Below are 11,662 nucleotides of genomic sequence, written 5' to 3' on the forward strand. Positions count from 1 at the left end.
CGAGAGGGACAGTATTGATGAACTAGAGTGGATAGATAATGAGGGGCTTTACCAGCTTTAATACGGTGCATGAAGCATAACGCTTTGAATTTAGACCTAGATTCTATGCGCAGCCAATGCAGGCTGCGCAGGGAAGAGGAAACAGAGGAGGTTCTAGGCAAGTTGCAGAGTAAGCGGGCAGCCATGTTCTGGACCACTTGAAGCTTACGGGAGACCTCCTTGCAGGCACCCAGAAGTAGAACGTTACCGTAGTCCAGGCGCGATGTCACCAAGGCCTGGACCACTGACTTCTGGGTGTCGGAGGGAAGCCTCCATATGATCTTCCTCAGCCACCTGATGATGGTGGTACATGTGGCTGCTACTTTAACCACATGTTGCCTCATGGATAGCTGATTATCAAAGAGGACCCCGAGGTTACGTGCTGCTGTTGTTGGCACCGGTAAAGGTCCCATTTGCTGGGGCCAATGTTGTGGGCCCCAGAGAGCAGAATCCGGACCAAACAAGAGCAGCTCCGTTTTGTCGCCGTTCAGTTTGAGTTTGTTAGACAGCATCCAGTTGGCAATGTCAGCAAGGCCAGAACATAGAGAGGAGGAAGAGGAGTGCTGATTCGAAGAAAGGGAGAAAATAATCTGGGTGTCATCTGAATAAGAAAAAATAGATAGTCCCGACTGTTCAGCAAGAAAAGCAAGAGGTCTTACATAAAGGTTAAAAAACAAAGGACTAAGAATCGAACCTTGGGGGACACCATAAGGGGAGTTACGAACAGTGGACACCGCAGAAGAAGAGAAAACTTGAAAAGTGCGGTCAGAAAGGAAATTAGCAATCCAGGCAAGTGCGGGACCGTCAATCCCGACAGACCTCAAGGCAGAGAGGAGGATGGTATGGGAGACGGTGTCAAACGCGGCACTCAAATCCAAAAGGATGAGTGCCACCGTCTCCCCTCTGTCTACATGACGTCTGACTGTCTCGGACACTCCTAGGAGGGTGGACTCCGTGGAAAAGCCCGCTCGAAAACCAGATTGGGAGGAATGAAGAACATTAGCTGATTCAATGTGAGTGGTTAGGTAGCGGTTAACGTGTTTCTCCAATATCTTCGAGAGACAGGGAAGCAGGGAGATTGGGCGAAAATTAGCTGGGTTACTGGGATCCGCGTTAGCTTTCTTTAGGAGCGGGACCACCATAGCATGGTTCCAGGCATTGGGGACAATTGCCTCCATGAGAGAGGCATTCAGAAGAGCCAGGATACAGTCAAGTGAGGTGTCGGCAAGGGTGCGCAGGATCTGCGGAGGCATAGGATCCAAGGGGGAGCCAGATTTAATCTCTGCCAGCAATTTCTGAAAAACGGGCATAGAGATAGGTTCCCACTTAACTAGTGGAGGAAATTTATTGTTTGTTTGGGATACCGGGTTGGGCATGAGAAATATTCGTGTAATGTTGCCTAAAGACATTTTTCGTGTATTTAAGGAACAACCCACTTAATGCAATTTGAACAGTCTCGTAGATTCTGCCTCTGTGTGGTTCCTATGACTTCTGTGTCCCTGCAGTGAATAAATCTTGGTCTCTGACGCCACCATCGAGAAACCTGCGTCTCTGTTTATTTGTGCACCGAGACAGGAAGGAACTCAGGGGTCTTCGGGTGTTGTTTCCCTGACACCTCTGGACTCTTAAAAGTCCAGAACCTCAGCGCTCCTGCAGACAGGGAAGGCATGTTTGTTCCCACCTGGTGGGAGAATTAAAAATGTTCCCGCCGAGCAGGAGCAAACAAATGTTCCTGTGCCCGCAATGATGCAGAATGGAAAATACTGTCCTGTGGTGGGCTCCCCAGAACAGAGTAAATGAGCAAGCCCCGGGGATATGGGGTCCCTGGGGCCTTTTAAGGCTAGGGGAGTGGGACCATACAGTCCCATCTCCTTTTTTGTTCAATTGGCCCCAGGGGATGAGAGTCTATGCATCACCTCTTCTTTCAAAAGCGGGCACAAAATATGGAGCGGTTCAAACAAGGTATTAAGATGGTATTCCCTTTCCTCTCCTTCGCTTTGAAGCCAATGCATAACAAGCATTTGCTATGCAATAGGTCTCGCATTTACGCGAGTTTAAGCTATTGGCATTGTAAATGACAATGCGTTTTATTTATGTTTCAAAAACCAAAACCTAAATAAAAGTCATTGTCGTTTACAATGCCAATAGCTCAAACTGGCGTAAATGCGAGACCTGTTGCAGTTAACTAGTAAAAATAGAGATGGATGGAAACGTTTGAACAACCACAGGAGAGCTCGCCATATGCAAATTAGCCTTAATCAACCACTAAAAGGTGAGGTCCAGTTCAAACTGTAGACCCTATTTGCTCATCTATGTGCTTGTGTGCACACAGATCTGCCGCTCTTCGATAGCCCACACTGGCGCCATGTGTCATTAGTGTACCCTGAGTCAATAGGCCAACGTGTGAGAGAGGGAGAATACTACTAATACAACGCTATGAGGCCATTCAAATGAGAAATGACCACAGCAGAAGTCACTCTAAAGTGACGGAATCATTGGTTCTATATGCATTATTCAGTTGCACATTTTACTGTGCCTAAGTGCTGTAAATAACCGGCTTTGCTATTGCCTAATTTAACAGTAGGTTTTCGACCTCTGAAGGGTAAAAGGCTGTGATGCCCCAAACTGGATTCAAAATTGTGACCTGAAGATCGCACAAATATCACCAGCGAGTGCATAACTCATGCAGCTATCCAACATGCATGGTGTGAATTCTTCGGTATCCCTAAAAACAGCTGCCTCCCCAATGAGAGGAATTTAGTGGAAGTCTGTGTCAATGTTATTTTTAGTGTGAATGTAAATTCATACCCAGCGTTAATTTGCTTATGTGGTAAACATTTTACAAGTTCCTCGTAGCATGCCAATTTTGTTCTTTTCCCTAAAGCATTTTTGGAGGTGTAGTTCAAGCGTCCAGAATTTATGAACGCCATAGCCTGATGAACTAATGTAACCATCTGTAAAATGCTGTCCTGGTGTCCAGCGTCTGCAGATGTTGTTTACTCCACTCGTCCTGTTAGTGCTGAGGGGGAGGGGGAGGCAGCCACAGTTAAAGGGCGCATGTTGCACTGGTAATACATAGAACCAACCGCCATTGCCGGCGTCCCACGAATGCAGAGGTGGAGGAAGGGGTATACACCCTGGCATACAGAAATACATAGAAGTGGCCGCCATTGCTGGTGACCCGCAAGTGCTGGGGGGGGGGGGCAGCCACAGTTGAAGCATGCATGGCGCACTGCTAATACATAGAAGCGCCACCATTGCGTGAGTCCTGTCTATATTAATTTGGTAAATAGTGCTCCAAACTTACCTTCCGTGTGCATAATTCCAGTGCCCCTGGTTATTACAGCACATAACACTGAAACAATGTAATGAGCAGTTTACTTACATTCGTATGTACACCAAATACATGGACCCAGCTCACCATTAGGCCGCATAAAGCGCTTCCTGCGACTTATGTGTTTTTGTGACTTTGGATCACTCTCCGCCCATTTGATTCAGCCCACGTAATGTTTTCGCCATGGCAGCAGCACCGCGGCTACATGGGCTGGTAAATGAGATGCAGGGAAAAAAAGAGGTGCGTGGCAGGCTCTGCTGGCTGAAGCGAGGTCCTTAATAGCTCACGAGCGCAAGAAGCAGCAAAGGAGTTGCGGGTGCCACGATTGTTAAAAAAGTAAAGAAATAGATTTTTTCCTAATCGTTTACTTTTTCAACAATCACAGCACCCGCGCTTTACCTTTAACCATGTTAAAGTAAAGCGCGGGTACCGCGATTGTAGCAAAAGTAAACACATAGAAAAAAAACTATTTCTTTACTCTTTCAACAATCGTGGCACCCACGCTTTAGCTTAACATGGCTGAAGATAAAGCGCGTGTGCCGCCAAAGTGGGGAAAAAAGTAAATAAATAAAAACATTTGACAATAAAAAAAAAAACAACCGCTGTACTATAGCGCAGTACATGGCGGCCCGTGATGCGCAAGCGCCCTTTCGGAAGCAGAATGAACACAAAAGAGTGCTTACCCACTAATAAAGGAGACAGTGTAACGCCGCAAGCGAAAGATCCAGTCCGGATGGGACGTCCTAGAAGGAGACTGGGGGGTAACAAGGAGGGACTAAAAAGCCTCATTTACAATCAAAAGCCAGCGTTTAGCAGAAACGATGACACCAGCCAATCAAAGGGATGGGCGGGGCTTCAATCCCACTTCTAAAATCTCCTCTACTACAATATGCCTCGCAGAGCGAGCAGCGCATGCGCGCTGCAACTCTAGGCGAGGCCTAAAAATGAGGCTAGCTCAAATAATATGGCAAGCTGCAATACTTCTATGCCTCTACTCCACTTCATGGAGCTGTAGAAATGCAGGGAAGCTCAAACGACTGGAGTACCAGCTGTAATTGTCACAACTTGGCAAGCCAATCGGTTTCTGCATCACCATCTGTGCTACATTTGACACGTGTAGCCTGTGTTCTGCATGATGGAGCTCCTCCTCTCCTCATGCCCTATTTAGTGTTGTGCGCATAATCATATCCATGTGCACTAAAATGTATTCATAAATCCTGTATTTCTAAGCACCCCATTTGTTACAAAGTTGCCACAAGGCCAAGGTGTGCCCTGGAAGCAGGCAGGTATTGCCGGCCTCAAAGGCTAGTAAATAATTTCAGCCTTGCTTAATAGTGTATCAAAAAGGATCAGCACGCCCCAACTCATATGTACAAATAATATTGTCAGCTGTGTTGCCAGGTTTCACGTTAAATTTTCATTCAAATTTAGTGCACAGACTTCATTTTATTTTTCTTTAAAATGTTCTTTTTATTCACATCTTCTTTCTTTTTTTAATAAAACGTTTCTTCAAAAGTAGCCAAATATAGCCAACTCGTTTCGTGTCCTACATGAGAAATCTTCAGGGCTACAGAAATACAGACAATACATATACATTAAAAACATTTATGCCTCACAACACGTTTCTTTCTGCATATCCTATCATGAATCCATTGATCCTAGTAATACCATGTTACAATAAGACCTTGTAATATATATCCTCTGTGCACTATACATCTGATATTTCTTATCAAAAGACACCTCGTTACAGATCGGAATAGACTATAGTGTGATTGTTTGATTCAATCTTACATCATCCATAAGCAATGAATACACTATTTTGCTCTATACACACATATTTTATGCTGTAACATTGGTATGCACCTTATTGATTAGGCCTCCTGGTATGGATTGACACACCCAGTAACTGGTCTGGTCTGTTAGTGTGTCCTAAATCAGTCTTCCCCCTTGATTCAGTAATCGTATCTATGACACAAACATTACTTGATTGAACACTGTGTTTACTCGTAAATCTGATGTATCAAATGTTATCTATCTTCTCCCTTGATTCTGTAATTGTATATATGTCACAAACATTACCTAATTGAACCCTGTGTTCACTACTGAATCTTATCTATCGATTATTAAGCATTTATAGCATGGGTACTCGCAAACATTTGCCCAGGGGCCGCAAAGTAGTCTGTGGTGTGACCGAGGGCTGCAATGATTCCAGCAGGGTGGCGGTTGGGGGACTGGGTGAATCGGGGATTGTGTAAGGAGGTATATAAACATGTTAAATAAGCTGGCAAGCATTTATTTGAGGTTAATAAATGCTTGCCTGTTTACTTAACATTTTTTCCTGAATATTATTGCTCAGCCACTAAACAGCAGCTTGTGCTGCTGTTCACCTGGGGGGCTGCATGTAAAGGTCAAGAGGGCCGCAAGCGGCTCCCGGGCTGTACTTTAATGATTTATAGCTTATCCCTGTCCACGATAGTCTTAGCATGACACTTGACTCATCCTTATGTTCCTATCTATTTAAGCTCCCAATCCGTTATGGGGTTCCCGGTTCCCTCCATTACTGCAACCAAAACTGACTAGTAAGTGTATTCAACCTTTTGTTTCCCAGGTACTCCAGACCTCAGTTTTCCACATATCAATATGTTACAACAAGCTACCTAATCTGATTACCCAAGAAATTCTGTTCATGTTTCACCCTATGTCGGCAACATTAAGTTATTGACTACCTATCAGCGCAAATGATTATCTGTAAGGACTACATATACCACAGTACATTTCAGCACAACACATGGTCGATCTAAAACATAACTGGTCAGTGACAATAGACAACATTGTCCATATATTGGCAACATTGGTCGATCTAAACCATAACTGGTCAGTGACAAAAGACCACATCGCCCATACATCGCTCAGTTCACCTTTCATTTTGTAAATGACCCAAACCATGATTTAATTTACATTGAATGCTGCATGTCGCTAGACCCACAATGCATTGTAACAAACCCCCTAATCGGTTTAAATAAGAATTCGCCACTGGTATTTGAATCCATATCGACAGCAATGCATTAATGTCTTGCGATATAGTTACGGCACCAAGGTACTGGTAGAGTACCAACTGTTAAGTAACCAAATCCCAAATTCTTAACGTATCTTACCTGTGTATGGCGTGTTCCAATCCGCGGCGTCTAATCAGTCAAGTGGCAAATACGCCCTAAAACTTTCACAGTTAATTTATATGGATCTACTCAATCAGTCCCTATACGATTACGGAATCAAGGGGGAAGATGAATTTAGAACACACTAACAGACCAGACTGGTTACTGGGTGAATAAAAAGAACATTTAAAAAAAAAATCAAATGAAGCCTGTGCACTAAGTTTGAATGAAGATTTAATATGAAACCTGGCAACAAAGCTGACAATATTATTTGTACATATGAGTTGGGGCGTGCTGATCTTTTTAGGTCGAGCCTAGAGCAGCGCATGCGCTGCTTGCTCGACTTCTAGTAAGGGGGTTCTCAAAGTGCTACCCACAAACTTTTCCTGGCCTAAAGCTTGCGTGCGTGAGCGCGTGAACGTGCGCAGCCGCCATCTGCCTTTCTTATCTACGAGCCGTCATGGCTCATTAAGTGCTTTCGCACGCCAATGCTTGTTTTAAGAATGCAGCAATACTTCTAAAATACAGCAGAGGGCGCCATTGTTCTTTTTCTACAAACTAAAGAATTAAACAAGGTGCCAAGCTTATAACATATATTTTGTCTGTACTTTATCCGAGAATGTGATTTATATGAGGAATTTATATAGTTAACAACATCGCCAAAGAAATGCCTGATTGACAAAACGGATATCTCTAAAAGAGCCAACTGTGAACGAGCAGCAAATCATGTACCTTTTTATTTCTACAAATTACTAACATCAGCCAGTACATATTTGGTAAGGTGCACTTTTAAAATGCTCGAGATCTTTCGCATGTTTTCGAACATGAAAATTGATCTGGGGCATGGAGCTGGGCCATAGGAAGCTGGTGACGAATAATTAGCCAATCAAGCAGAGTAAATATGCGAATATGGAAATGAAGCCATATACGGGTTGCATGCCTAGCTTGTTTTGTACCAAGAGCTATGTTTGTCTATGCTGTTATCTTTTCTGTAACAGCAAGCCTATCGCATACAATATTCAAAAACTTTGGTACGTGTAAATCACCCAATCTGCTTTGTCCCATGTACCACTTTTGTGTCCTTTTGTAAAACATTCTTGAACAAAATTTTACTTGCCGGTTCGGTTTAAAATTATTTATATGGGTACGGCAGATACATTTTTTTCAACCAGAATCTTCCAATGACAAATAGTTACACCTCATTTCAATTTGCTAGCTAAACTTTGACACAAACTCACAGAGTTGAAAACTGAGTGGGGCAGTTGTCTAATAAAAACATTTGAGATAAGAAAAGAACTTGTCAGGTCTTTTCTGATTCAAAGTTTTTATATACAAAAAATTCTGAGAGGCCATTCACCATAGCGGTTGGATGCAAGAGCAAGGTCTAGGCACTGTAAAACAACTACAGCTAGCACGTAGTAGTTTGGAGGTCAAAATCACGCTGCTCTAAGAATGGATTTGGGAATGTCAACATGTTGTGATTAATAAAACAATTTCGACATACACCATCATAGAAACGTGACCGGACAAGGACCATCAACCTCCAGGACTGGCCTAAGTATGCACATATGACACGTACGCCTGTGGTCTGGTCTCTTGTACAATCCTACTGAAACCGTAAATCAGGGCGGCTGTCTCTTTAAGAAGATGAACTTATTTCACATTTCACAGGTCCCCTTCCTTCACTGCACCCCCTCGAAAGAAAAGCTTTCCGTAGTCCTTTTCCACCTCGCAGCCCACCTAAAACAACTCCAACAAGCATTGGCATAGCCAATAGGTCTCGCCTATGGGACCTTATAAGTGTTTAGCCATGCAACAGTTGATGATGTTGCACCAAGGATATTGTGCTGCATAACTAAATACTTATAAGGTCCCAAAAGCGAGACCTATTGGCTATGCCAATGCTTGTTTGATATAGTGTGGAGTTTTACTCCGTTGTGGAAGGTTAGGGGTTTGATCTTCCTGATCGTTGCACTGCCTATATTTGGACATTTAAGAAGTCACTAGAGGTGACAGGTGCGGTCTGCTGTCTCTCAACCCCATTGCTCAATAGTGTATTTTATTGCTAGGAAACATAGGCATAAGGAAAATACAGTTAATGAAACAACATTGAGACTGAGAGACTGAGAAAGGGCTGAAAGATAAATGTGTGGAAAGAACTAAAATGAACTAAAAAATGCAGAGAAAGAAAAAAGGAAAGCAAGGTCAGGAGAGGGGAAATAAAAAGAAGCAACGGGCAGGGGAGGACAGGATGAGAAAGAAAACGTTTTGCCTTTTTTTTATAATGAACACATTTAGCAAGCTTTATTAAGAGTTACTACTCTGATATAGAATGGATTGCAACAGCATAACCTCCTTTTAAGCGCAGAGGCTATGTATACATAGCTGTCAAGGGCTCTTTGTCACGTGACACCGCCTGACAGGCCTTCATTTTGCAACCTAGAGCAAGTTGCATTCTAGAACTTTTAGTTTGTATTTTATCATTGAATGTAGAATGTCAACAGTCACAGCAAGCAGAGTTCGATTGGCTAAAAAGCATGGACTGGCAGAACGTGTCACACAAGCCATTGATCGACTTGGCAGTAAAAAAACAGCAGCAGTGCAACTATCACCCCTAAACAGAGCAGGTACTGTCAGGCATTGCAGGTCCAGCCACCTGGCAAACATGGCAGATGCCTTGTGTATGATGCCAAATTTGAGTGGGGAAAAAACGTACTCTAGTTCTGTATGTATGCATGCGTGTGTGTGGTATTTGTAGAGCCCCAACCACGCTGAAAGGCAGTGGTGCTCTGTACAGATCAAAGGCAACGATACAGTCAAAATGAGTGACTGGAGGGAGAATAGGTTCTAAGAACAGGAATGAACTGGTATATTGTGATGTACTTTTCTTTAAGGAGGCGTGGCTTCAGCTCATTTTAAAACTGTAGTAAGGTTTGGGCCTTGAAGATGGATACAGGGATGTCATTTTGATTAGTTGCAACGTAGATGGGGAAGGCCTCTTACCTTGCTGTTTTTTTTCCTTTCACCATCAGCCTGATGATGTCCTTACTGCAGGAGATGGTGCGAACTTCTCAACCAAATAGGCAGAGATGCTGATCATAATGTTTTTTTTGCAGATGATGCACCTTGTTTTGAAGTTGGTGTGGGAGGCCTGGAGAGGCACTGAAGTTCCAACAGGGTAGGAATGGTGTGGTTGTAGTTCTTCAGGGCCTTGATCAGACGTGCTCCAGCATGTACAATGCCCTTAAGGCAGAGGTCTTCAAACTTGTTTACTCTGAGCCCCCCCTAAGCAAAATGTTTAGAGGTCGGGCACCCCTCCAAAACTTTATGGCAAGGATTGCGGGGGGGACATGGCAGCGTGCAGGGAGCGGGCTTATGAGATGATTTCAGGAATACTTTTTCTGTAGCTTATGAACCGCACTAAGTATGAGACTTATAAAAGAGCAAATGCATCAAACAAAAACAGATATTATCCCCAAAAAACTGCTTCCCATAATTGGGGTGTTGTGAGTCCCTCACACTCTTTGACCCCAATGCAACTACACCAGCTGCACTATTAACTGCAGTCCTGAGTAGCAGGCTATCTCCTCTGCATCTTTTACCTCATCCCCACCATGACGGATCATCACCTTGGTCCTAATGCTTGAAAGGAAAATAAGCTCAGATGCCCCTTTTTTAATGGTAGACAGTCATAACTGTGATACAGTGGGCCCCTGCAAATCCCTGGGCCCCAGTCCTGCAGCATCTGCTTCCTTAATGATAACCAGCAGTGGCCACTTACACACTTGGCAGCAGTACCAGATTAACTAATGAATGTCCCTTTAAAAAACAAAATACACTTACGTTGTCCCCTTCTTTGCAGTATCTCTTTGAAGAAGCTGTCTCTGGCCATTTGTAAACATAAAAATGAGTCCCAATACAGTGCTCCCTATTCTGGGCCTTCTCTTTGACAATATCTATGAATCTCGCACCTTTCCTCTGTCTTCTGGACCATTACTGTGAGGCCCCAGGGATCGAGAGGATTAGGTCTCTGCGTCTGAATGCAACCCTGCTAGCCTTCTACCTGCCACCCCATGGACGAAGGGTGATATGGTAGTGCAGAAAGTTAAAAAAGAAACCAGCTTTCTTACCAGTATTAATTGATTGAGTCACTTAAAGCCAGGGCCACTAGAATTATGAGTTGCTGCAGCAGCAGCGTTTTCCACATAATTATCAGTTTACTGCATTTGCTACATAATCTGCAGATTTCAACAACAAAAAAACTTGATTCTAGCTCACACAGAACAAAAGTTACTTAAAGCATGACAAAGTGTTCCGGAGCAGTAGAAGGCCCTTTGCAAAGATTGACTGGTAATCTTGTAGTTGCTCGCTGCTGTATTTGGGTGTTAAACTGGTACTCATGAGGTGAAATATTTCCCCTGACAGTGTTACCTTGAGTTAAAATGACAAAATAATGAAGTAATGCTAACCACAAAATTTGGCGCATAATTGACCTTTTCTTGCTGCATAATTTAGTCAAAACTGCCGCATAATGTGGCCCTCTTCTGCTGAATAATTCCAGTGGCTCTGCCTAAAGCTTCATGGTGACAAAGATTTATTCTTTTTGAGATGTAATGTAAGGGTGTTATCAGATGAGATCTGGAATAGTGGAGACACTTACAAAAATGTCTGCATTAGATACCGTTTGATTACTTATTACTAAAAAGTATATTTTGTAAGAACTTGTTTTATCTCAATCACTGCATCATTTTGCAGCAGCCTCGCTTGGAGTACGTAAATACTGTTTTAAAATAATGACTTACATATTCACAGTGCTTTCTGCCACAGGCTGGGACCTCATAGCACTATAAACAGGGCCGCTGGAATTATGTGGCAGGAGAAGGCCTAATTATGCAGCAAGTAAAGGCGAATTATGCTATATAATGCTGCATATTTTGTGATAGCATTATTTTGCAATTTTTACACTTGTTAACACTGTCCTGGCTTTTATTGCCCCTCATGAGTACCACATTAACACCCACATATAGCAATAAGCAACAGAAAGGTGACCAGTCAACCTTTAGAAAGGACCTTCCGCTGCAAGGTAACATGTGTTGCTGCATTTTTTGTAATTTTTTAACCGTTTGAGCTAGAA

This window comes from Triturus cristatus, chromosome 10 (genome assembly GCF_964204655.1).
Source record: "Triturus cristatus chromosome 10, aTriCri1.1, whole genome shotgun sequence".
NCBI lineage: Eukaryota > Metazoa > Chordata > Amphibia > Caudata > Salamandridae > Triturus > Triturus cristatus.